Raw genomic sequence first — 5,566 nt, 5'->3', positions numbered from 1 at the left:
AAGAATTGGTTGAAATTCTGAAGCAAATAGACTTATTTTCAACAGAAAAAATTTATAGCGGCTAAGAAAGCTTACCATCATAAACCAAATCCAGACATGTTCAATATATTAGATATAGGTGAAGCGGATTTATCCCAAATAGGAGAAGAAGAAAAAGAAAAAGAAATAGCGCAATGTACAAAAGAATAAGTTAAATTGACCGTACACGGGAATTCCAAAATAAAAGTATAGATTATACAAATCATTTAGATTATTTTGATCAAAGAATATGTATGATATGATATTAATAGTGGCGGAGCCCCCTTATAGCTGGAAAAATACAATAGGTAGGTAGGTAAATTTTTATTTTCTTTTGTATATATACATGTATTACTCCCTTTAATTTTCTGATACGTTTATTTTTATATATTTTGACACCCCTTAATGAAAATTTTAGTTCCATCACTGATGATATAAATGGATCATTAGTGAAATATACAATAATACAATTCAGTCTTTCCCAAGGAATGCCTAATCAGAAATCTATACTATATTAAAAGCACGAAATCCCTTAGTGAAATGTCGTTCACATTTTTTACCCTTTAAAAAGAGATTGCATATTGGACAAGTTTGTAATTTAATTATTCTGTTAATATTCAAAGCTATAAAATTAACTAAAAAATTTTATTATCGAATCTTTCCTCATATGAACTATATAAGTCTTAATATTTTGGACTTTCAAAATCAATTAATATTACACCTTAAATAACTCATCTCCTTATTTCAAACGACATAACTATAATTCATTCCAAATAAAATTTAATTATAAATTTTATAACCCAAGAAAATGGCAAGAAACATAATACATATTCGTACTATAAAATTGTCTGCCCAATTGAATGTCTATAGTTCTTTTCCTTTTTCCAATTGAATGACTAATTTTCCATTTAATGTCAAACCAAAATAAACATACACATTCAAATTGTGCAAACAAATATATAACCAAAAGTTGATCTTAATGCAGGGGCTTTGCATTTTCTAAGTAATTGGAAACCAACTGGTCTTCACGTTCAAGAAAATGGGAAGAAGCATAATGTTCAGGGCAATATGAAACATAGTAACTATTTGTACAAATCGTAGAAAATATTTTTCAATAATCATAAGATATTAGTTACAACTCTAATTAAATTGCATATTCCAATTGAAATGCATTCTATGCTGCGTAGTGCGTACCGTAAAACACAAGCTCAAGTACATAAATTATGTACAAATATATTTTATGAAAATTTAAAAAAATACAATTAAAAAATCATACAATATATTCACCGAAGATAAGTTGGAGTAAAATGTTCATCGTAAACTAAAATAAAGCAAGAAGAAATGAGTACATAATTATAACAAATAAATCATTATATATGTCATGGGCTGCTTTCCAGACATGCCCCATGACCCCTTGGCCGCGCCCCATGGCGGCCTAGCAAGCCTCACAATGCCTAGCGTCATGGTCGGCCCCGTGGTCTTGGCTGCGCCAAGTGACAAGCGCGCATGTGCCTCTGTCGCCCCACTGATGCCTCTCGCCAGCGCCCAAGGGCTGGTCATTGACAACAGCGCCGCGCGCCCTGACAATGCCGCGCGCGCAGATCCTGATGCCTCGCCAGCGCCCAGCTGCAGGCCCATTCCAACAGCGCCTCGCGCACAGACCCTGATGCCAAGCACCAGTGCCCAGCCTCAGGCCAGCACATCAAGTGTCGCGCGCGCCCACAGCAACGCGCGCGCAGACCCTGACCCGCAAGACAAAGATGCTGCCATCGGACTTAGTTTTTCCTTGTAATAATCTAAGTCCTTTTCATTGTAATCATAGGCTAGTTTACATCATTTTCATTTTCAGTGTGCTTCTACAGCTTTATTAGGACTAGTCTTGTAATGTTGGTTTATTTTTTTTAAGCATTATTAAGGGGGACCAAACAATCAAACATTTTCAAGCAAGCATTTTCTGGTGTCTCTCCCCCTCGACACCGCATCATTGTAATCAGCATTTTCATTCATCAATAAAATCATCATCATTATTCAAAACCCAATTCTCTCTCAGCTTCCGCAATTGGCTTACGACATTGGTTTTCCCGCACGGCACTGACAATCTAGTCTAGCGTGCGGCGAGGACCTCATTGGCGGACAGCAACCGCACTGACATCGGTTGCTTAGCCTTACGTTGCCCTTCCAAAGATCATCAGGAAGGCGTTGCGTAACAGTTGGTATCAGAGCCTAGGCTCGACATCGGACGAGGGAACATTTGCCATCATCACCATTTCTGACCATGGTGAATCATGGGGAGCGTCTAGCATCCCTAGAAGAGACGGTTGACCGATTACGACCCATCGTAGAAACGGTGCCTGATCAAAGCAACAACCTAGTGCAAAGGTTGGACGACCTGGACCGCCGAATGCGGCAGGCGGAAAATGACATTGCAAACATCAGTCGTGACTCCGACGAGGACCGACAAACGGCAGCCATCGAAACTGCCAATATTCATGGCAAATTTGAGGACCTCCAACAGGAGCGTGCCGACGATTTAGCCCATCAGCAACATGAGGCAGACAGACTAACTGCCATGCAGCAAACCATAAACGACTTGACTGACAAGCTCAACGTTGTCAATGCTGCCTTACAGAGCCTACTTCGAGAAGGCGACCATCACATCAGGGGTGCAGCAAACCTCACCCCCATTCCACAAAAGCTTAAGATACCGGAGCCAAAGCCATACGACGGATCCCGGGATGCTAAAGAAGTGGAAAACTTCATCTTCGACATCGAACAATACTTCGATGTCGTGGGCTATTTGGAGGAATCCAAAAAGGTAGCGACTGCTGCCATGTATCTTCAGGGCGATGCCAAACTTTGGTGGCGAGTCAAATACGAAGCCATCAAGGCCGGTGAAGATACTCTTCAGACATGGGACGAATTGAAGGTAGCCATACGCCTGCAATTCTTTCCCGAAAACGTGGAATACAATGCAAGGAGAAAGCTACGGGACCTCCGCCACACCAAATCAGTGAGGGAGTACGTGCGCGAATTCTCCGCACTCATGCTAAACATACGCGACATGGGGGACAAAGACAAACTCTTCGCATTCATAGAAGGTTTGAAACCTCATGCCCGTATGGAACTACAGCGACAACGGGTAGACACCCTGCCCAAGGCCATTCAAGCTGCAGAATGCCTTGGCGACTATCATTTGGGAACTCAGAACGACAGGCCCCAGCCGTCTGTCCGAGGGGGATTCAACGGGCACCATCCCAGCAATGGTGGCCCAAGCAAAAGTGGGGGAGATCGGAGTGCATCCAAAACTAAGACTCCTCCCTCCAACAGCAACAGTGCTGCATCCATCAACAACAATCAGGGGAGAAAGCCTCCCTCAGAATGTCGTCATTGCGGCGGGGCACATTGGAACAATGAATGCCCAAACATCAAGGTCAATGCTCATCAGACTGTCGAGGATGAGACAGATGCATCAGACACATCTGAAGACAACCAGGTAGGCGCCTTCAATGCAATTGTTGGCTCTATCCCTCATGCCTTAGCGGGGACCAGTGCATGTCCTCCTAAGAAAACATCAGTCCCGATCACCAGGAAAGGGAAAGAAAAGATGGACGAAGGACCTCCTAAGCAAGCGAGGACCCTAATGTTCGTCGAATTGAAAGTGAACGGCAAGCCCCTTCACGCATTGATAGACACGGGTGCCACCCACAACTACTTGTCATCAACGCAAGTAGAGCGCCTAGGTCTTGTTGTACAAAAGAGCAAAGGCCGCGTCAAGGCTATCAACTCACCACCTCAGACATTGGGTGGAACAGCTACAAATGTCCCAGTGAAACTTGGCCCATACAAAGGAAGCATCGACCTGCGCATCGCAATCATAGATGACTTCGACATCATAGTGGGTTTGGAGTTCATGAGGAAAACCAACACCATTCCAGTACCATTTGCCAACATGCTCCTGATGATGGGAGAAAACGGGGCCAAGCCCTGCACCATACCATGTTTTCCCATAAAGATGGCCGCTGAAAACATCTCGGCCATGCAGTTGGAGAAGGTAGTCAACAGACATGAACCTCAGGTTCAGGCTACCCTTCGCAGCAACAATCAGTCATCATGTCATCGGCCTCAAAAGACTGGTGACGCTCATCATCGTGTGAAGACTTGTCAGCCATGCCACAAGGACAAGTCGGATCACTCATCACAGCCGGGACCCTCGCAGCCATTACATGTCCCTCAGAGACCATGGGAAAGTGTTTCCCTCAGATTCATCACGGGATTGCCCCAAGTCGGCAATCTTGCATCCATCATGGTTGTCATAGATCAGTTCTCAGACTATGCAACTTTCATAGCAGCCCCGCAAAACATCTCAGCAGAAGATACAGCTCGACTCTTCTTCTCGCACATTGTCAAACATTGGGGCCTGCCCAAAAACATTGTTAGTAGGCGCGACTCACGCTTCACTAGCAACTTTTGGACCCATCTCTTCAGGTGCTTTGGGTCAACATTGAGTCACAACACAAACATCCATCCACCATCGGATGGCCAGACAGACCGGTTCGATGACATGCTGGAGGAATATCTCCGCAACTTCGCAACCGGATCACAGAAGCATTGGGTGAAGCTCCTGGATGCTGCTCAACTGTGTTTCAATTCTCAAAAGAGCCATCATACAAACAAAAGCCCTTTTGAAATTGTTACCGGACAGCAACCGCTTCTCCCGCAGACGGTGAATGCATCAACCATGCCGAAATCTCCTCGAGCTGCCAACTTCTCGAGCGAATGGGAGCGCAACATGGAGATAGTGCGGAGCTATCTCACCAGGGCCCAAGAGCGGGCAAAAAGGTTCACCGAACAAAAGCGTTGCTTTTCCCAACATCAACCAGGGGACAAAGTAATGCTACGCATCCCAAAGCAGTACTTGTTTGCAGAAAGGACCCATGACCCTCGCCTGCAACAAAAATACATCGGGCCCCTGTCCATTGAAAAACGCATTGGGGAGTCCACATACCAGGTAAAAACTCCATCCTGGTGGAAGATCCATCCAGTCTTCCATGTCAGCCGCATGAAATCATTGCTTCGCTACAACAGCAAGATCAAACAACAGAGGGGTGCAGACCTCCCATCCAACAACCATCAGAATCATCATCATCATCATCATCATCATAAGGCTCCGAGGACGGCGCCAACTCAGGTGGGGGAGAATGTCATGGGCTGCTTTCCAGACATGCCCCATGACCCCTTGGTCGCGCCCCATGGCGGCCTAGCAAGCCTCACAATGCCTAGCGCCATGGTCGGCCCCGTGGTCTTGGCTGCGCCAAGTGACAAGCGCGCATGTGCCTTTGTCGCCCCACCGATGCCTCTCGCCAGCGCCCAAGGGCTGGTCATTGACAACAGCGCCGCGCGCCCTGACAATGCCGTGCGCGCAGATCCTGATGCCTCGCCAGCGCCCAGCTGCAGGCCCATTCCAACAGCGCCTCACGCACAGACCCTGATGCCAAGCACCAGTGCCCAGCCTCAGGCCAGCACATCAAGTGTCGCGCGCGCCCACAGC

Source organism: Nicotiana tabacum, chromosome 6, assembly GCF_000715075.1.
Source record: "Nicotiana tabacum cultivar K326 chromosome 6, ASM71507v2, whole genome shotgun sequence".
Lineage (NCBI taxonomy): Eukaryota > Viridiplantae > Streptophyta > Magnoliopsida > Solanales > Solanaceae > Nicotiana > Nicotiana tabacum.
Note: the sequence above shows the minus strand (reverse complement) of the source record.